This window comes from Stegostoma tigrinum, chromosome 4 (assembly GCF_030684315.1).
Source record: "Stegostoma tigrinum isolate sSteTig4 chromosome 4, sSteTig4.hap1, whole genome shotgun sequence".
NCBI classification, from domain to species: domain Eukaryota; kingdom Metazoa; phylum Chordata; class Chondrichthyes; order Orectolobiformes; family Stegostomatidae; genus Stegostoma; species Stegostoma tigrinum.
This window is the reverse complement of record NC_081357.1, coordinates 97841375-97864097: the sequence shown is the minus strand read 5'-3', so window position 1 is coordinate 97864097 and position 22723 is coordinate 97841375. Positions and strand designations below refer to the sequence as shown.

At 42.2% G+C, this 22723-nt stretch overlaps 1 protein-coding gene across 5 annotated transcripts in view; it reads left to right on the top strand.

Annotated features, from left to right (window-relative positions):
• LOC125452648 (signal-induced proliferation-associated 1-like protein 2) overlaps positions 1 to 22723 on the top strand; it is a 548569-nt gene that overhangs the window by 103817 nt on the left and 422029 nt on the right. Inside the window, exon 1 of one of the 5 annotated variants that reach the window (XM_059645561.1) lies at positions 862 to 880. The exons of the other annotated variants lie outside the window; for them this stretch is intronic. The gene's annotated coding sequence lies outside the window, so the exon portion shown is untranslated. Of the gene's footprint in view, positions 1 to 861; positions 881 to 22723 lie in introns of those variants that run through there. 5 annotated transcript variants of the gene reach the window in all.

Here is a 22723-nt window from a genome sequence, read left to right as displayed (position 1 = left end):
TCAAATACCAACTTCTGCTCCCATATGTTTCATCTCTGTCCACTGTTACATTTTAAATTAATTATTAATGGGCATTTGACTAAATACGCCCAGTTTTGTCTTACCCCTCTAGCCACACAAAGTGCTATTGTAATTTTCCACCATGTTATGTTGAATGTTTTTAATATCACAGTCCCGATTATTGTAATGAGCTGTTGTAGTATTTACAATACTTTATATTTTAATGGATTTTTCCATCATATGTCAATTGTTCATGCCTCTGCTTGTTTCTAGGCATCAGAACTTCAGATATGCCCCTAAATGTTTATCCTATTTATTATGGTCATTTAAGAATAATTTGTGCACAAGAAATATTTAGCAGCCCTGTAGAATGCTCCAGTTCAAGTCATTGAACTGTGTTCCAGGCTGTTTGGAAATAAATACTGATTGACTAGTTATCTGTGGTCGACTCTTAACTGCCCTCTCAAGTGGCCTGGATAGGCAACAAATGCAGGCCTTGATAGCTGTGCCCACAAAACATCAAAAGATGTAAAATAAAATATGAAGGATAGTTCGCAGAATATAAGTAGATCATAGCTTATTGCGTTGACCCTTTGTCTTGTATATCAATGTCCAGTTATGCACTGTTTAAAACGGCCAGTTGTTTGCTACTGAAAACATGCTCCAGAATAAAGCTTCTTTGGAAACCATAGAATAAGTTGTCAACTTGATAAACGTCCTAGCATTTATTTGCAAATTGAGGAAACTTACTCAAATTTATTTGTAAATAGTCCTAAAGTTTATTTTTTTTTAAAGAAGGTAGGAATTTGGGTTCAAGCTTTCCCCAGGTGGACCTTGGATTTCAACAGGCAATAGTTCTGATCCTTGTATTCATTCTGAGGTAAGAGATTTGGTATGAGCTACTTAGGCATTGCCAGTGTGGAGAATAATGAATTTGTTGCTCTTTGCAGTCCACCTTGTTTCCACTGATAAACCGGTTATACCCCCAGCTTGCAGCATGAGAAATTTAGCTGTGCCCTAAGTTGGGAGTAATTTGCACTGTTGACACTGCTGTGAAGAAGGTGAAGAACTGCATGTGTACTGAAGAAAAATTTGCAAAGTGCTGCCTTATGTCTAACTTGAGAAGAAAGATGAATAGTTGGAGAGAAATTAATCAGATAATCATCCATTAACATGTGACTAACCAATTTCACAGCCCTATGTTAATGGCCTACCATAAGGAGGTTTTACTGCTGAGGTGATTACTCTGTCTTTTTGAAAAAAATGTCTTGTCCTACATTTCCTGTATATTAACCATTACTGTACACAAAGCATAGAATATTAATTGACGTTTTGTTGCTCTTGAATTTGAGATTTGCAGAGAATGAAAACATTTTTATATGATCCCGAGTCTTTGATCAACCCTGCGATGAATTGTGCTCATGAGATATGACTGGTCTTTATTTGATTCCAATGCAATGACTGAATTCTGCTGGTTATTTCCTTTCTAGAAGATAAGTTGTTCTCTTTGAAAGTATTTTATTTGATCAGTAAGTTACATTCTTCACCATTTTAGGAAGAAGTTTGTGTTTTAATTCAGGGTTTGGTAAGTGTTGCAAGTCTATCTACTTTAAAAAAAACCGTGTAAGGTGTGTGTGATTTTAATAAATATGTATTAATATGATTTATGTTTGAGTTTGGATTCAAGTTAGTGGCAATGTGACATTTGGTCTGTGTTTGAAGAGGTTTAATGATTAATTTGTAGATATTTCTGTAGACATGCTTGATTTATTTTGAAGAAAACTCTGGGGAGCAAAGAGTTCCTGATGTGTAATAGCTTTTTGTTTTAGTTGAATGAATTTTTGAGTGAGCAGAGTAAATAGTCGTGTATTAGACCTTCAATTTAGACAGTCAGATGTTGGTCTTTCTGTTTTGATTAGTGGAAACCTCCATAGTTTTGAAAAACATTTTAGTTTTAGTTTGGCAGCTTTGCAGAATTCCTGGCTGAAGCTGGAAATGTAAATGTTGTGGAGAAAGGGAGATAGTTCAGAACTTCAATGAAATAGATTACCTTAGAGTCAGGAGTTTATTTTTGAAGTTACAGACTGGAATTATTTAGTTAAAATCCTGAAAGAGTTATTTGAACCTGAAAATGCTGTAGATAATTTATATGAAGGCTCATGAAAGCGGCGATCAGATTTTTAAGACTGGGAATTGAAGACACAGCTAAGCTGAATTCTATGTGTGATAGAGGAGGAAATTCTCTCTGGTGTTAGTGTGCAGTAAAGGAGCACTGTTAGGTTTAATGGGATTGTCCTTTCATTTGTAGTTCAAAATCTTTATAAATGTGTGTTGTACGTAAATCTCTACTTTAGTTTTGTTTTTATTTCATCTGTAATCAAGTCTTGTTTTATTGTTAGAACCAAATCTTCAGCATTGTACGCCTATGCTTAAGTGAGAGACCACCTTCTTAGTAACAGTCTAAATGATCTGCCACACTAGATTTCAGTCTGGGATCTGACTAGCCCACCAATAACATGAGCTAGGATCATAAGTTGCGTTGCTTAAAACCAAATCCTTACATTGTTATTTTAATACATTTCGAATGTATGGTGGCTATGACATGATCTTTTCTCTTTAACCTGGTGACGAATCTTTTCCCCATTAGAGACTCTGTTGGAGCAATCCTGTAGTTACATGAGGGGTGGTCTGATATCAAGTAGGAGCCCGGACAATTTGGTATTGAGTGAAGTTGTACGCTGTTATTTTAAGCTTGTCTTCAAAGTTTGGAGTGCTCTTTCCACCAGACCATTGGATGTCGGATGGTATGGAGTTGTCCTTATATGCAGAATGCCATTCGACTTTAGGAGATATTCAAATTCCCTGATGGTAATTGATGGCCCATTGTCTTTGACAAATGCTTCTGGGTGTCTGTGGATTGCAAAAGATGCTTCCAGCCTTTCTATCATCATCCTCCTTTTTGATGAATAAACTCTGTGCATGTCCAAACACTGAGTGGGTGCCTACAGTGTCTAAGAACATTGAGCCCGTGAAAGGGCCAGCATAGATGATATGCAACAAGTCCAGGGTTTACCTAGCCATTTCCAAGAAAGTAGGGAAGTTGCTGGCGGTCATTTTGTCCTTGTTGGCACTCTGGGCACTGCCCCACTTGAGTGGCTACGTCTGCATCCAATCTTGGCCATCAGATATAACTTCTCACTAACATCTTCATTTTGGAAGCCTCTGGTGGAGCTCTGCCAGTGCCTGGCAGAGATCTTTGCTCAGAACAATCACTGTTGCTCCCCATAATAATATACTGTCATCTACTGTAAGCTGGTCTCTGAGTGAAAAAAAGCTTTTAATTCTGGTTGTGACAGCCCTTTGGTTTCCCCAATTTGTTCCCACCAGTTGTTTCAGTTTTTTTTGCCGGGACTGTATCTTTTGTGTCCACAGACTGATATTTTCAGTCATGACTGGAGGGCATACAGAAAGTTTAAAACCATTACAGACTTTTCCAATGGTAGTACCACCAGTCATGTGACCGCTCATAGAACGCACCTGCATTTGCTACTTGACCTCTCGGTTGGTGTTCCAACTTGTAATTATATGTACTTAGAGTGAGAGCCCACTGCTGAATTCAACCTGAAGCTAAGGGTGGCATGGCCTTGTCCTCTTTGAGCAGCCCCAGCAGAGGTTTGTGTTCTGATACTATTACAAATTTATGTCCCTAAAGGCATTAGTGGAACTTTCTTATACCAAAGAAGACTACCAAACTTTCCTTCTCGATCTGGGCGTATTTGTGCTGTGCATTAGCCAATGCCTAGGAAGCGTATGCTGTTGGGCATTCCTCTCTATTGGGCCACTGGTGAGTTATCACTACCCTGATACTGTACTAGGAGGCACTGCATGTCAGGACCACATTGTGCTTGGGATCATAGTGTGCCAACACCTCAGATGATAATAGCTGCTTCTTCTCGTCCCTAAATGCTGTGTCCTGCTGTGAATGGGGCTGTTCCCAAGGCTGACCCTTCCTCAGTAGCGGATGTAAGGGTGCCAGGAGGGAGGCCAGGTTACTTATGAATTACCATAATAATTCACCAATCCAATGAAAGACCTAAGCTCCGGTAAGGATGTGGGGTCTGAGCACCTTTGATCGCCCTCACTTTATCTTCAAATGGGTGTAACTCAGTCTTGTTGACTCTGTAGCCCAAGTAGGTCACTTAGGTTGCTTGGAATACACATTTTTCCATTCTAAGTAGTGTGCCTGCATTGGAGAAACGTCTAAAGTCTTTGTCCAAGTTCTCTAAGTGCTCTTGATTAGTCTTCGTTGCTATTAGCATGTCATCCAGATGGATGGCAACCTGGGGTACATCTTGTAAAACGTTCTGCATTGTCTGCTGGAAATAGGCACAGCCTGACGATATGCCAAATAGCAGTGTCGTATATTGGTAAAAACCCTTCTGGGTATTAATTGTAGCGTATTTCGGGAATCGTCATTTAACTGCAAATGCAGGTAGGCATGGCTTATGCCCAGCTTCGTGAAGGACAGACTCCCACCAGCTTTGTGCGTAAGTCTTCCACACAGTGGACTGGGTATTTATCTGGACTGGATTATGATTCCTTTTCGCTTTCCAACCTTCTGGTTTCTGCCTCTACCTTTCCCCATGAGTCAAATGGCACTGGACAGGCCTTGCAGAATTGTGGAATTGCTTCCGGGTCAACATGCAAGGTGGCCTTGGCTCCTTTGATAGTCCCTAGACTTTCCTGAAAAATGTTTGGGTATTTAATTAGGACATCACTCAGGCACCCATTTTCTAATTGAAAAATGTCGAGCCAATCAAGGTGAATCTTTCTCAACCAATTTCACTCCATCAGCTTGGGCCTGAGTCTTTTCCTACAGTCAGTGATAACTGAACCAACCCCTCGCCTTTAAAGGTTCCCAGGTGTAGGCTTTCCGTTGAGATGAAGTCTTATGCAAACTTAGGGGTTGGCATCCTGAGCAGATTTTGTTAAAGACTGGTTCTGCAATCTCTGGCACAGCTCCGCCTGTATGAACCATCTCTATTAGAAGTGGGCAACAAAGTGTGAAGCTGGATGAACACAGCAGGCCAAGCAGCATCTCAGGAACACAAAAGCTGACGTTTTGGGCCTAGACCCTTTATCAGAGAGGGGGATGGGGAGAGGGTTCTGGAAAAAATAGGGAGGGGGCAGGTGGACCAAAGATGGAGAGAAAAGAAGATAGGTGGAGAGGAGAATATAGGTGGGTAGGTAGGGAGGGGATAGGTCAGTCCAGGGAAGACGGACAGGTCAAGGAGGTGGGATGAGGTTAGTAGGGAGGGAATAGAGGTGCGGCTTGAGGTGGAGGAAGGGATGGGTGAGAGGAAGAATAGGTTAGGGAGGTGGAGACAGGCTGAGCTGGTTTTGGGATGCAGTGGGGGGAGGGGATGACCTGGGCTGGTTTAGGGATGCAGTGGGGGAAGGGGACATTTTGAAGCTGGTGAAGTCCACATTCATACCATTAGGCTGCAGGGTTCCCAAGCAGAATATGAGTCGCTGTTCCTGCAACCTTCGGGTGGCATCATTGTGGCACTGCAGGAGGCCCATGATGGACATGTCGTCTAAGGAATGGGAGGGGGAGTTAAAATGGTTCGCGACTGGGAGGTGCAGTTGTTTATTGCGAACTGAGCGTAGGTGTTCTGCAAAGCAGTCCCCAAGCCTCCGCTTGGTTTCTCCAATGTAGAGGAAGCCACACTGGGTACAATGGATACAGTATACCACATTGGCAGATGTGCAGGTGAACCTCTGCTTAATATGGAAAGTCATCTTGGGGCCTCGGATGGGGGTGGGGGAGGAGGTGTGGGGGCAAGTGTAGCACTTCCTGCGGTTGCAGGGGAAGGTGCCGGGTGTGGTGGGCTTGGAGGGGAGTGTGGACCGAACAAGAGACTCACGGAGAGAGTGGCCTCTCCGGTGGGCAGACAAGGGTGGGGATGGAAAAATGTCTTGGGTGGTGGGGTCGGATTGTAGGTGGCAGAAGTGTCGGAGGATGATGCGTTGTATCCGGAGGTTGGTGGGGTGGTGTGTGAGAACGAGGGGGATCCTCTTAGGGCGGTTGTGGCGGGGGCGGGGTGTGAGGGATGTATTGCGGGAAATGTGGGAGATGCGGTCAGGGGCATTCTTGACCACTGTGGGGGGAAAGTTGCGGTGCTGGAAGAACATGGACATCTGGGATGTGCGGGAGTGGAATGCCTCATCGTGGGAGCAGATGCGGCGGAGGCGGAGGAATTGGGAATAGGGGATGGAATTTTTGCAGGAGGGTGGGTGGGAGGAGGTGTATTCTAGGTAGCTGTGGGAGTCGGTGGGCTTGAAATGGACATCAATTTCTAGCTGGATACCTGAGATGGAGACTGAGAGGTCCAGGAAGGTGAGGGATGTACTGGAGATGGCCCAGATGAACTTGAGGTTGGGGTAGAAGGTGTTGGTGAAGTGGATGAACTGTTCGAGCTCCTCTGGGGAGCAAGAGGCGGCGCCGATACAGTCATGGGACAGTTCCACGTAACCTACAAAGAGGCAGACATAGCTTGGGCCCATGCGGGTACCCATGGCCACCCCCTTTGTCTGTAGGAAGTGGGAGGAATCGAAAGAGAAGTTGTTGAGGGTGAGGACGAGTTCGGTTAGGCGGATGAGGGTGTTGGTGGAGGGGGACTGGTCGGGCCTGCGGGACAGGAAGAAGTGGAGGGCCTTGAGGCCATCTGCGTGAGGAATACAGGTGTATAGGGACTGGACGTGCATGGTAAAAATGAGGTGTTGGGGGCCAGGGAATTAGAGGTTCTGGAGGAGGTGGAGGGCGTGGGTGGTGTCATGGACATAGGTAGGGAGTTCCTGGATGAAAGGGGAGAAAATGGAGTCCAGTTAGGTGGAGATGAGTTCGGTGGGGCAGGAACAGGCTGATACTAGAGTACCTAGAATACCCCTCCTCCCACCCACCCTCCTGCAAAAATTCCATCCCCTATTCCCAATTCTGCCGCATCTGCTCCCAGGATGAGGCATTCCACTCCCGCACATCCCAGATGTCCAAATTCTTCAAGGACTGCAACTTTCCCTCCGCAGTTGTCGAGAACGCCCTTGACCGCGTCTTCCACATTTCCCGCAACACGTCCCTCACACCCCGCCACCGTCACAACTGCCCCAAGAGGATCCCCCTCGTTCTCACACACCACCCCACCAACCTCCGGATACAATGCATCATCCTCCGACACTTCCGCCATCTACAATCCGACCCCGCCACCCAAGACATTTTTCCATCCCCACCCTTGTCTGCTTTCCGGAGAGACCACTCTCTCCGTGACTCCCTTGTTTGCTCCACACTCCCTTCCAAGCCCACCACACCCGGAACCTTCCCCTGCAACCGCAGGAAATGCTACACTTGTCCCCACACCTCCTCCCCCACCCCCATCCCAGGGCCCAAGATGACTTTCCATATTAAACAGATGTTCACCTGCACATCTGCCAATGTGGTATACTGTATCCATTGTACCCGGTGTGGCTACCTCTACACTGGGGAAACCAAGCAGAGGCTTGGGGACTGCTTTGCAGAACACCTACACTCGGTTCGAAATAAACAACTGCACCTCCCAGTCGCGAACCATTTTCACTCCCCCTCCCATTCCTCAGACGACATCTCCATGATGGGCCTCCTGCAGTGCCACAATGATGCCACCTGAAGGTTGCAGGAACAGCAACTCATATTCTGCTTGGGAACCCTGCAGCCTAATGGTATAAATGTGGACTTCACCCGCTTCAAAATCTCCCCTTCCCCCACTGCATCCCAAAACCAGCCCAGTTCGTCCCATCCCCCCACTGCATTACAAATCCAGCCCAGCTCGTCCCCTCTCCCCACTGCATCCCAGCCTGTCTCCGCCTCCCTAACCTGTTCTTCCTCTCACCCATCCCTTCCTCCCACCTCAAGCCGCACCTCTATTTCCTACCTACTAACCTCATCCCACCTCCTTGACCTGTCTGTCTTCCCTGGACTGACCTATCCCTTCCCTACCTCCCCTATACTCTCCTCTCCACCTATCTTCTTTTCTCTCCATCTTCGGTCTGCCTCCCCCTCTCTCCCTATTTATTCCAGAACCCTCACCCCATCCCCCTCTCTGATGAAGGGTCCAGGCCTGAAATGTCAGCTTTTGTGCTCCTGAGATGCTGCTTAGCCTGCTGTGTTCATCCAGCTTCGCACTTTGTTATCTTGGATTCTCCAGCATCTGCAGTTCCCATTATCACTCTATTAGAAGTGGGTGACTATTTAACCAGATACTTACTTTGATTCTGATTTGGATGTTGCTAAGCATTTTAACTGTTCCAACCCAGATGTTGTGGGCTTTCCCGGGTGTGCACACTCCTGGATATTGCCATATGCATTCTCTTACTCAATTCAGTCCTACTGGGACTCTTTTGTTGTCTCGAGTCTGCATACCAGCAGTAACTACATGGTAAGCCCAAGACAAGTTGTTGGTTATTGTCAGTCTGAAGCAACTACAATGGCTTTCTGGTCCGATCCTGAAGAAAGCTTTAACCACTTGGCCAAGGCTTGGCTTTGATTTGGAGTTTTGGTGTGGGCAGAACTAGAGTCCCTCTGTTCACAATATATCCTGATTGATGCTATGCAATTGCCTTCAGTCAAGGGGTGTCCCCCAAGGCCTATCGACCTCCTGAGGGCGTCCACTTCCATCAGTATATCAAAACTAAAGAACTGATCGTTGACTTCAGAAAGAAAGGAGAACATGTCCCCATCTACATCAATGGAACTTGAGAGGGTGGAGAGTATCAAGTTCTTCAGAGTGACAATAACTGACAACCTGTCCTGGACTTACGGTGTAGATGCGACGGTTAAGAAGGCACAATACCTCTTCTTCATCAGGTGGCTCAGGAAATTTAGCATGCCCATTAGGACCCTCACTAACTTCTATAGATGCACCGCTGAAGGCTGAAAATACTGTGCAGGTGGACAACAGCCTAGTATGGCAACTGCTCTGCCCAGGACTGTAAGAAAGTACAGAAGGTGGTGCGCACAGCCCAGACCATCATGGAACCCAACTTTCCGTCCTTGGACTCCATTTACATGGCTCGCTGCCACGGAAAGGTTGCCAACATCATCAAAGACCCATTGCACCCTGGTAATAATCATAGAACATGACAGTGCAGGACAGGCCCTTCGGCCCTCAATGTTACGCCGACCTGTGAAACCAATTTGAAGCCCATCTAACCTACACTATTCCAATATCATCCATATATTTATCCAATGACCATTTAAATGCCCTAAAGTTGTCGAGTCTACTACTGTTGCAAGCAGGGCATTGCGAGTAAAGAATCTACCTCTGACATCTGTCCTATATGCATCACCCCTCAATTTAAAGCTATGACCCTTTGTGCTAGCCATCACCATTCGAGGAAAAAGGCTCTCACTGTCCACCCTATCTAATCCTCTGATTGGGTGATTAGGCAGATGATACAGAAGCGTGAATAAACACATGACCAGGTTTAGGAACAGCTTCTTCCCAGCCATTATTAGACTGATGAATGAACTCTGTAGCTTCAAATAACACTGATCTTCCTAAGATTGATTTTGCCTGGCGCATGCCCCGTGCACTGTAATCTGTACGCCTCTGTCTGAGTCTTTTCACAACTTCTGACTATACATCTTTACTTACTATGATCTGCCTGTACTGCTCATTAACAGAGCTTTTCATTGTACTTTGATACATGTGGCAATAAATCAATCAATGTAACTCATATACTCACCGCATTTGCTGGCCAAAGCCAGTTGTATTGCCTGTTTTGAAGTTCACTTGGGCTTCAGCTAGTAGGTGTTTTTGCATGGCTACATCATGAATCCCACATACCCAACAGTCTCTCGGCACCTCATAGGGTGAAACCGAAATGTCATGACTTCGCAGCCATCTTAATCTTGTCAATAATCCCAACATGGGTACCTCTGGTTCTGGAACTACCAAGTAAAACCGATAGTGTCTCTGAATTTGAGGATTGTTGGGGTCATATAATTCCTTAACTGAATCTGTCAACCCTTGAAAGCTTTTAATGTCTGGTGGCTCAGGAAACATTAGGCTCCTAATAAGCAAATAAACTGAGAGTTCACAAGATGCCCGGAGAATTACTTGTTGCTTTTCGTCTGTCCTAATGTCATTTGCCCAGATAAAATAACGTATTCTTTCCACATACTGTGTCCAGTTTTTAATGGCAGGATTGAATGAGTCAAACTTCCCAAATAATGGCATGATGCCAGAAGTGCATACACCATCTCAAAGACAACTGTCATGAGTGAATTTCTTTAGGAGCGTATTTCTTTCTCTTGTCACCGTTGAAATAATTCCACGGAGGCCAGTATCCAGTCATCCTTTATTTAAGCGTGCATAGTACTCTACACTGGCCTGGCTTCCTCAGAGCCAGCTCACAGGGTGAACAGAACCTCTGACACCCCTGTTTGTACCTGTCAGCCAGGGCTCCCTGATTGGACTGGGTTAACAGCCCCAATCAGGGAACTCATATTCTGAGATCCACCTGGCTGACCTTGTTAACATTCACTGCATGTTGGCTATTAACAAGGTCAGTAGCTGGGAATTGGTTCCGGCAAGTCCGGAGGTGACCCTACATTCAAGCAGATGACAGATTTTGATTAGTAATTGAGGCTTTGAGGTATTGGCTGCTCATAACACAGCAAGAAAATCTGAAAGCTCCTGAATTTCTGAGCCCAAACTCCCAAAGAAGAAGAAAAAAACTGAGTTGAGATATTATTAGCTTTGCCTGAGTGAACTGAGGTGACTCTGATTGATTATTCCAGAAATAACACCAATGAGTTCACAATAATGCCTGTGAAACAACACACCGTGAAAGCCATTTAAATAAACTGGCCAGTTTTGTTATTTTCTTATTTATCCTTCACCCATGTTTGGCTGACTCTTTTTTATGAATGAATTCTGAAATAAATGCTTCAGATTAAAGCATAGATATTAATTATTTTCTGAAGAATGCTCTAGACCTGAAACGTCAGCTTTCCTGCTCCTCTGATGCCGCTTGGTCTGCTGTGTTCGTCCAGCTCTACACTTGGTTATCTCAGAGTCTCCAGCACTGGCAGCTCCTACAATCTCTATTAATCATGTTACTTTGGCAAGGAAAAATTAAGTAACAATGTTATTGTGTATCTAATAAATTGAAACCTTTTGTATGTAATAATAAAAAAAGCAGGTCCCTGGAATGGATTATTCAGAAAGTCTGGGTTTGGTTATTCAAAAATCTCGGGAATCATTGGAATAACTACTGGGAGTCTGCGGCGATTTAATTTTACTCTGCGGTAGTAAGGCAGATTTAATTTGGCTGTTTGTCTCCATGTCAAAACAACAAGGGGCTGTTTCCTCTTGTGGAAGAGACAAGGACTGGGGATCACTATATAAAGGTACGGGGTTGGCCATTTGGGACTGAAATGAGGACATCTGAGGTGAGACCTTGTGAAATTTTCTTGTAGCAGAAAACAATTAAGACCAAAATATGGAATGTTTTCAAGAAGACAGTTCTTAGGGCTAAAGAAATCAAAACATGTGTAAATAAGTGGGAACAGGGTACTGAGTTAGATGATCAGTCATGATTATATTGAATTGTGGAGCAGGTTCAAAGGACAAAATGGCCTGCTGCTGCTCCTATTTTCTGTTTTTCTATGTTTTCAGAATAAAAGTTACACATTTAAGGCAGAGATGAGAAGGAGTTCATAGAGCCATAAAGCACGGAAACAGACCCTTTGGTCCAATCAGTCCGTGCCAAACATGATCCCAAACTAAACTAGTCCCACCTGTCTGCTCCTGGCCCATATCCCTCAAAGCTTTCCTATTTACATACTTAGATAAGTGTCTTTCAAACGTTGTAAATGTTTTCATATCTAATACTTCCTCAGGAAATTCATTTCACATGTGAACCACCGTCTGTGTAAAAAATAAAAATTGCCCATTTCTTTTTTAAGTCTCTCTCCTCTCACCTTAAAAATATGCTTCCTAATCAAAGGGTGTTGAATCTGTGGCATTTTGTAGAGCAAAGATTTGTCAAGACTGGGTCATTTAAGTATACTCAAGGCTAAGATAGATTTTTTAAACAGTGTAGGAATCCAGGATTATGCAGAAAAGGCAGGAGTGTGGAGTTGAGGGTTATCAACCATGATCTCATTGAATGGTAGAATAGACTGAACGAGCTGAATAGCCTACTCTGCTACAATCCCTTAAGTCTTGACTCAAAGCAGGGTTAGAAGAAAAATCAATATTATATTGATGAGATAGTAGAAACCGCAGATGCTGGAGAATCTGAGATAAGAAGGTGCAGAGCTGGATGAACACAGCAGGCCAAGCAGTATCAGAGGGGCAGGAAAGCTGACGTTTCGGGCCTAGATCCTTGTTCAGAAATGGGGAGGGGAGGGGGGAAGGTGGAGAGAAGATGGAGAAAGGAGAGGAGACAGACAGGTCAAAGAGGCGGGGATTGAGCCAGTAAAGGTGAGTGTAGGTGGGGAGTTAGGGAGAAGATAGGTCAGTCCAGGGAGGACGGATAAGTCAAGGAGGCGGGATGGGGCCAGTAGATAGGAGATGGGGATGGGGCTTGAAGTGGGAGGATTGGATAGGTGGGAGGAAGGACAGGTTAGGGAGACTGGGACTGGGCTGGCTTTGGGATGTGGTTAGGGGAGGGGAGATTTTGAAGCTTGTGAAGCCCACATTGATACCATTGGGCTACAGTGTTCCCAAGCGAAATATGAGGTGCTTTTCTTGCAACCTTCGGGTGGCATCGTTGTGGCACTGCAGGAGGCCCAGGATAGACATGTCATCTGAGGAATGGGAGAGGGAGTTGAAATGGTTTGCAACTGGGAGGTGCAGTTGTTTAGTGCGAACCAAGCGTAGGTGTTCCGCAGAGCTGTCCCCAAGCCTCTGCTTGGTTTCCTCAATGTAGGGGAGGCCACAACTTTTTTCCTCCCACCTCAAGCCCCACTCCCAACTCCTACATACTAGCCTCATTCTGCCCCCTTGATCTATCTGTTCTCCCTGGACTGACCTATCCCCTCCCTAACTCCCCACCTATACTCCCCTTTACTCCGCCCTTTGACCTGTCTGTGCCCTCTCCACCTATCTTCTCCTTTATCCATCTTCTATCCGCCTCGCCTCCTTTCCCGATTTATGTCAGATATTCCTTCCCCCCCATTTCTAAAGGGTCTAGGCCCGAATCGTCAGCTTTCCTGCTCCTCTGATGCTGCTAGGCCTGCTGTGTTCATTCAGCTCTGCACCTTGTTATCTAATATTATGTTGATTCCTACTGATATGATTACTGAATACGTTTGACTTCTTTTCTCTTGGTTTTAATGAAGTGGCCAGTTGTTGAAACAGCACACAATACCGCAAGTTTTGATTTATTAATAAGACAGAAGTTTATTATTAACTGAACTGAAGATAAGAGTTGACCAAACTTTCTACTTATTACACACATTCAATTAGTCTTAAGCACTTAGGAAAAGTATAACCTCATTAATCCCAAAACACACCCTTATAAACTGAAGATATTCTCTTGGTATTTTTGTGTATGTTTAATTGTGAACTGAAATAAGAAAAAAAACTGTTTTAAAACCAAGGACTGCTGTATGTTGGATTGCTGTATGTTTTGAAAAGCAAGTAGCCTGACATTCATTGCAAACTTTGATTGATACAAGGTGGTGATTAGTCTGTGGACTAGTGACCATTTGTTGATAACAAAGCCTTTCTGCTGCCAACAACCGTGCAATTAGATCTCAGAACAGCTTGGGGCTTTGAACAAGATACAGAGAAGCGTTGCAGATCGCCTTTAGCTCAGGAGCTGTGTTCAGTGTAGTAAAAGATCTTTAAATCCGAAGAAAATTAATTTATTCCTCCTTTAGTAGCTTCCATAAAATGTGACTTTTAATTGACAAGCCCTTTAATAGGTGAATCAATCACCCTGTGCATCTTGAAAAAGAGTGGAAGCACCTGGAGAAGGATGACCAATGACTGAGCTGTACATAGGTTAAACGAATAGACAAAAATTACAGACGGAGTCTAATGTAAGAAAATACCATCTTGTCCATCATGCTGGAAAAATAGGAAAGGAGTATATTATTTAAATGGGGGGGTGAGGGGACATTATTGAACTCTGGCATACAGAGGGATCTGGGTGTCCTGGTGCATGAATCACGAAAAGTTAGTAAGCAGATACAACAAGAGATTAGGAAAGGAACTGGAATATTGTCATTTGTTGTAAGGAACATAGCAGATAAAAGTAGTAATATTTTATTACAGCTGTTCCATGGATTGATGACACTATCTAAATTACTATGTAAATTTTAGACTCTATTTAAGAAAGAATATAAATACATTGGAAACAATTCAAACTCTGGTCTGAAAACCCTTGTTTATGTCCCACCTGCTTCAGGGGTGTGTTGCAATATTTCTGGACAGGTTGATTTTAAAAAAAGCTGGGTTTAGCCCCTGATGGTTAATGCTTATAACTTGCTTGTTTTAATTTGTTAACAGGTGATTTGGTGGTGAGTTTCTCAAAAAAAAAACGAACAGGGTTTGGACCTTTTGTGGTGCAGTGGTAGTGTTCCCATATGTCATAATGTGTCTGGACAGGTTGATTAAAAATATTTAGAATTATCCAATGGATAAGTACCTAATACTTTCAATCAGCCCATCAAATCTATGCTGGCTGTCTAGAAATACTAATGTTGGTCAACTCACTTTCTTTTTTAAAAAGAAAACATAGCCAGGTTCGCACGCAATATCCATCAGCATCCTCAACATTTAGAGAGAGGTAGGCATGCCTGGGCTCAAGTGCGCTACTGTCCCATCCAACTATTTCAATCTACTTCCCTCCGTTGTTTCGCGTCTTATTTGTTATCCTTTTGCTAGTGTGACACTGCCTCTGGTGGGCAGTCTGTGGATCATGTTGTTTGTTTAGTTAGTTAATTGGACAATTTGATGGTTTTAAAAAAAACCAGCTGTGTTCATGTAGCTCATGTGGTGCAGTGGCAATGCCCCTTCTTTTGGGCCAGAAGGCCCAGGCTCAAACCCCATCCGCTCCAGCAGTGTGTCATAACATGTCTGATTAAAATATCTCTAAAGATACAGTTCCCATAAAGATTCATTGCCAGCCAAAATTTTAAAAAAGAGCTGCGTTCTTTTGGTTGATTTGATAATTTGATAATGAGCTTCTAAAATAAATAGAGCTGAATTCTTCTGCAAGAGCTGGCACATTATGTGGCATTAGGTGTCTAGCTTGTGGCCGTGCCATCCACAACCTGAAAATAGTGGTGCTTGGGCCCATGTTATTCACTGTTTGGAGGAGGCTAGGGTGCACATTGGAGTCCAGTCTGAGCATACCGCTCGCCAGGACAGAATTTCACTGTAGCTCCAGGTTCCAGAACCTCCCTCAGAATCCCCTGCTGTGCAATCTGAGCCACATCTTGAGACTTCCCTCAGTGTCTTTCCATGTAGGCTGGAGTGGTTCCCAGCTGTTGTTCAACTTTCACTTCTTTGCCTTCAGTTGCTGTCCAAGCATGCCGTAGTGTTCCTTCCTGCTGTCAGGTGGCTCTTTATGTGGGAATCCCCCCACTTTTCATCACCTGGGTGGAGTCTGGCTTGCAGCAGTTCTGTGCAATTGTAGATTAAGGTGGTTCACTGGTTCCCGGGGCAACTGTCTATTCTGTGTTGCTGTTGAGACTTTGGGCCCCTTATACATGGGAACTCAGTGAGGGATGTAGGGTGGGGGAGTTGTCGATACGCCCCTCTGTTTAAAAAAAAGCTTGGCTGTTCTTTTCTTTGACTAAAGTCACAATCGATAGGTCCAGACAATAGACATGGAAGGGAGCATAATCCTTGCCTCTGTTACAGTTGCATTCACATCTGAGTGTTCTTGGAGAAGGAACATTCTGTTCACCAATGCCCTTGACACTTTTTGGTGTATTCCCACCCCCTATAATATTTTTGATTCCAGTTTTTCCCTTTTGCTTTCCAGATTTTTGCTTATTCTGACTCCAAACCTAGTGGGCAGTTTTTGTTTTTTAAAAATCGGATGTGTTCTTCCTCAGTGGGGAGTTAGCTTCTGGAGAGGGAGAAAGGGAAGCTGGTGTTTTGTGCTAGGCTATAGATTTAGAAAATGTTTCAGTTGCCTAGTTCAACATATGGGAATCAGTCTGTGAACGTAAGATACCTTAATTTTATGTCATTTCTAAGTTCTTCAGAATAAAAAGTCTGAACTAATAATGTCTCAGACAAGGATACACTTGTAAAATAAAATGGACAAATTATTATAAAACAAAGAAGTGCAGATTCTGAAGATCTAAAACAAATATAAATTGTTGGAGAAACTCAGTAGGCCATAGTCATACAACATTGAAACAGACCCTTTGGTCCAACTCATCCATGCTGACCAGGAGATCCAAACTAAACTAGTCCCATTTGCCTGTGTTAGGCCCATATCCTGCTAAACCTTTACTATTCATGTCCCTATCCAAATGTCTTTGAAGTGTTCTGACTGTACTTGCATCGACCACTTTCTCTGGCAGTTCATTCCACGTACAAATCACAATCTGTGTGAAAAGGTTGCCTCTCAGATCCCTTTTAAATCTTTCTCCTCTCACCTTACAATTATGCCCTCTTGTTTTGAACTCCCAAACCCTAGGGAAAAGACCTTTGCTATTGACCTTATTTATGCCCTCACAGATTTTATAAACCTCTATATGATCATCTTTCAAACTCCTATGCTCCAGTGGTAAAAGTCCCAGCCCACCATTACAGTCTTTCCACTCCACCCACCCATTTCAAAACTCAAATGTCTTGAATCTCTGGCCTGCACACCCGCATATTCTGCAATTAAGTCCCAGCAATGGCCACCACTCCAAACTATTAATTCCATCAACCCATCCACTCCACAACGAGTGCCGCACGTGTCTAACAGAGCTCTGAACAAGGGTCACTGGACATGAAATATTAACCTTGCCTTCTCCTCACAGATGTTGCCAGACCTGCTGAGTTTCTCCAGCATTTTTTGTTTTTGGTTTGGACACATTATGAGTCTGAAATAAAACAGAAAATGCTTGAAGTGTGCTTGGAATTGTGTCATTATCACAAACTGTTAACTGGCAGTCAGCTTTTGTTTCCATGTCATGATCATTTTACTTTTAGGGTAGACAGTGAGCCTTTTTCCTCGGATGGAGATGGCTAGCATGAGGGGGCATAGCTTTAAATTGAGGGGTGATAGATATAGGACAGATGTCAGAGGTAGGTTCTTTACCCAGAGAGTAGTAAAGGCGTGGAGTGCCCTGCTTGCAACAATAGTAGACTCGCTAACTTTAAGGGCATTTAAATGGTCATTGGATAAACATATGGATGATAATGGAATAGTGTAGGTTAGATGGGCTTCAGATTGGTTTCACAGGTCGGCACAACATTGAGGGCTGAAGGGCCTGTACTGCACTGTTATGTTCTATGCTCTATGCTGTGCTCTATACTTGTAGAGGTTAGCTTAAAAAGGAATTGAAAAGTTCAGGTTTTGTAGCATTTTAAACATTGTACTAGAGAGCCCTCTAATCATAGCATGATGTACGGAAAGGCAATCTTTTGAAAGAGTGGTTTTATTGATACAATTCAAAATATGTTAGATTTAGCTTGATTGAAATTTAAGTAAACCAGGATGATCCAATGCAACTGGCAACTTCAATCTTCAAAATAGTTTTCCCAGGCTTATTAGTACAAAATGGACAGAGAATGTGTTTTAACAGTAATAAATGTTGTCCATATGGCACATTCATATTAAATATTCACAGCAGTGCTGAGAGCTAATCCATACTGAGGTAGCATGTGTTTATGCTGCTTTGCATAGTAAATGTCTGCTGCCAAAGCAACGGTGGTTTCCAGTGGAGTCTTTCAACTTTAGCAGCATTTTCTTGACAATTCCCAGCATCTTTTTGTTATCTATTTTCTATGACATGCTGGAACCCGGCGACCATAGCTCAATGGGCTTTATCCATGCCATTCTCTCAATGACCTCTAAGGAGATTCATTTAAATGAACCCTCCTTTCTCAGTTCATGCTAGAAAACCTAGCTGCCACAGGGGAAGAATTTGAATTAAAATACTTGCCAAAATTTCAATTCAAAGTTAAGTTAATTTTACCTTTCTCTACCTATCTCTATAATTCAGAGTAGTCACTATGTTTGAAGCGTCAATGCTTGTTTTAATGAAAACAACATGTTATTTTAATGAAAAGAAAATGAAATGAATTGTTTTCCAGATCTTGAGAGAGCCTCAGGTTGGAGAATTTGAATTGTTGCCATTTAGGAAAATTTCATCTGTAGTAGGAATTGTCAGCCAACTGAAATAAAGATGTGCTTACTTAGATCACTTATATCCAGGATGTGCCTGATTGAATGCCTTAAATAACAGGTCAGGTATTTAGCTAAACATCGTGATGTTTCTGATCCTACATTGTCCATTAAACATGTGACAAGGAATCAGGAAATAGGAATAACGAAAGAAATCTCTAAAATCAGAGAGCTGGTCTGAAGTGATAACCTGATTTGTTTATCTTAGTTCTTTGAAAGTAATATTAAAAGTTAATTTATTAATGCCACAGAATCATGAGTTTCATATTACATTCCTTGGATTCTATTGTGTGTTCCTTTTAAAGAAAATAGTTAGTGTTTTTAATGGTCTTATAGATCAACTTTTTAAAAGCAGGTTTTCTTTATAGAGAAAGGTAAGCAGGTTAGAGAAAGGTAGATGACCTGCTCCTGACCTCCAGCTAGTGTTGCTCTCAACTAGGTGTTTACAGCCTTCTGTTATGGAACAGAGCAAAGACCCTCAAAATATATTAAGAAGAACACCTAGACTCTAACTTTTTCTAATTTTAAAGGCAAGTGCTAGGCCTTGGGTTCAGGCTACAATTCAATTCATCAAACTACTAGTCTTGAAGCAAAGCGTACTTTTTCGTACATTTTAGTTAAAATACAATCAGAAGAAAGAATTAAAACTGAAGGAACTGCAGATACTATAAATCAGAAACAAAAACAGAAGTAGCCAGAGAAGCTCAGAAGGCTTGGCAGCATCTGTGAAAAAAAAATCAGGGTCACTAGACCTGAAACGTTAACTCTGACTTGTTTCTTCACAGATGCTGCCAGACTTGCTGAGTTTTTTTTAGCAACTTCTTTCTTTTCAAGAACAAAAACAGATGAAATTCACCTAACTGAACTCCAATGAAAACTTAACTAAACAATAGGTTATTTAACTACTAAATAATAACTGTTCCAAAACAGTAACATCCCATAAACACACCCTTGGCAAAGGCAGCTTCAGTAAAATAGCTCATCCCTCAGGCAAATATTTAGTGTGCGAGGAAAAACGATAGAAGAAAACTCTGAGCGACAGTAGCAGGGAGAGATGCACTGCGGCTTCCAAACCCAGCTTCAAGACCCCAGCAATTGCTGCTGATTAAAATAAAACTAAAAAGATCCTAGTTCTATTGGAGCTTCTCCCCACCCACTCAGGCTTCTGCTATTGTTCTAACTTAAAAAAATACAAGGCCTCACAAACTGTTTATTTTATTGGATTCAAATAGACAGTTCTGTCACTCTGTCTTAAAACTTCTCTTCAAAAATAATAGGATAAAATGCATTCCTTAAAGTCATAGTATTGTCATACCTCTTATATCTTATAAAGAGTGTGTAAAGCTGACAGATATTGGACAGCTGCCTAAACGATTACTTTTCATTACTGAACATCCATCCACCTATATATTGACTGTCTTTATTCTTTGAAAAAAATAGAAAAGGCAGAATTTACTGTTGAAACCATCTAAAGCTCACGAACTAACAAAACAGATATGGATAACTGATATGGCTTTATTAATTTCCTCAGTTAAGAGAGATGTATTACATATTTGTAGACCCTCACATTTCCTGGGACCATACTGGCCATAGGTTCGACTGTTTTTACTTAAAGTGCAGTGCATCTGGCTGTGTAATGGTAGCCATTGGAATTAGTTAAATTCTTAAGATGTGAACGTATGGTGTGTGCTGCTGCTATGTAGTAAAGCTGTTTTTTTAGTATAAATGACTGGCACCACATGCCACATTTTGTTGTATAAAATCTTGGAAAATGTTGATGCTTTGAGATGTTAATGCAATTTGGGATCAAGTGAAAATGTTTCATGGGGCTGGATAGCTGAGTTGAACAGACAGTTAGCTTGTGGTTCTGAATAGTGTCAAAAGGTTATGTTTGATTGCCATTATGGTTGAGGTACACTTGGACCCTGCTATCTTGCCCTGTACCTGAGATTGGAAGGCTTTGGCAAACCACTATGGAAAGACAACCAAAAAAAAGGCACAGGATTAGGTATCAGTACACAATGAGCCTTTGGGCAGAGCATACATGAATGAACGATTTACATACAATTATGGAAGAATGATTTGAAGCGTGCAATGAAGCATGTGTATGGTATACCATCTACTATTCTGCCTAATCACTAATGATGATCTGGCTAAGAATTCAAGCTTGTTAACAAATAGCTACTGTATTTTATAAATCCATTAACATTTCTTGCGATAGGTAAGTGTTATTCCTATTTTTTAGTTGTGGAAGTAAAGTGCATTTCTAGTTTTTAAAATTCTTACTCATCCATGAAATTATCTGCATTTATATTGGAATTTTATGGTGCTTACACTCAGTAACAGTCACAATTGTTATAAAGTGAAGGTTGACACCCCTTGGAGAACTAAAGCCGAAATACCCGAAGAGGAGCACCTCGCCCTATAATCTGTAAAATCAGTGTGAAAATTGGTGTAACCTGCCTTTCAGCAACTTCTAGTGGTTAAATAAAATCAATCCCCAACACTCACTTAAAATCAACAAGTAACAATTTATTTGTATAACTCTAAAAGTGAACAAATTAACTAACCTACTAACAAAATGAATAAATCCCTTCTAACTACTAACTATTCCTGAATAAAGCAAGATTCTAATGGTATGCTATTCCAATAAATAAAAGGCCAACTTATGTATGAAAAAAAGTAGAATTTAGTCTCTTGAAATTACATTCAGGTTATGTGTCTTCTGGAATGTTCTGTGCCTTCTCTTTAGATTCTTCTGTCAGGAATGCCTTCTCCATTGATTTTTCTGGTACAATTGTTATTTAGATGGTACTTTCTATAAGATTTGGAGGAAGCTGAGAGAGCTAGTGATTCTCTCTGGAACTGAGGGCCATTGGCTCCGGCAGATGGCAGCTAGCTCTAGGGTCTTTGTCCAACTGCCCCCTTCTTTTTAAACTGTACATGATATATCCATGATATATCAATATTTTTTATTGTAAGATTGGTCCTATGTTATCAAAACCATCAGACTTAAATTTAATAGGTTTTTGGTATCTAAGTGCCTCGTTCAAATTGGCTAAATTCAAAAGCCTGCTGTCTTGGTAAAAAAAAAACTGCTGCCTGGCCTGCTAACTGTACGGCCTTTTGATACAAACGTTTCAGTTCGGGTGCTCGCAGTGTACCTGTAAACTTTGAAGCTGCTGCTCACACATTCATTTTAAAGTTTCAAGCACAGAAAACGCACATAATATTTTAAAGGGACCATGCAATGCTTCCCTTTTAGCATTTTACAAGCACCAAGTTCTGACTTCCTAACTCCCATTCCACAAGTACTCAACTCGACTTTGCAACACTACTATTGCATTTCTCAATGGCATAAAAGAATGGTGTAAACGAAATAAACCAATGCTATTTATTTAAGATGTTCAATTTTGTGCAGGTCTAGTTATTGCCAACTTGAAATTCCGGCTGCCCAGCAGAAAGAAATGGCAGAAGAGTAATTATTCATAACTTTCCGTGGAGAACAGAAATATGTTCCCCTTTTACCCTTTGCCTAATGAAAGTTCTTGGGATTGACTTTCAATGATATTTCCATGCCAACCTCATAGTTGTTACTTTCAAGTGGATTCCAGCTTTTACTTACAGTCTGTGTCCCACATGGCCGCTGTCATTCAGTTCTTTTTGGCTTGTCTGGGAGTCTTTTCAGAACAATTGATTCATTTATATGAAGCAGAAAAGCTGAATGTTACGGTCTAGACCTTTCCTTTACACATGCTAATTGTTAGCAGTTGGTCTCTTTGTCTAACCAAGTGTGGAAGAGGTAAGGATTATAGATCAGCTGTATGGATTTCCACTAATTGAGTCCCAAGGTAGCTAGGACTTTCTTTGAAAAGTTTGGAAATGTTTAACAATGCACTTCCAAAGAAAACTGCAGTGCTCATGATTACATCCTGACAGCACGTATAGGAGCAAATATACTGTATTGATATACTTTCAGAAATGAATAGCACAAACTGAGGATGGATACTTGGAGCACTGAAGGGGAAGAATGGTATAAATCGCTCATTGAAACTCTCCCATTTTCTCTACACAAGATCAACGTTTCATTTTGGACAGTGTTAATATTTACCATATACCTAGATTCATGAGTTAACGACCTTGCTAAGTTCTGTAGTAACCCCAAACACTAGATTGGAACAGTAAGTTACAAACTGACAGAAGACTGAATGGATCAACCTATTAATACCAATGACGTTTAAGTAGTTTTAACTTCACTCAGATACTTCCTTAATATTTGCACCAACCAATGGCTGTCTCTTCTCCCTGCTTTTGT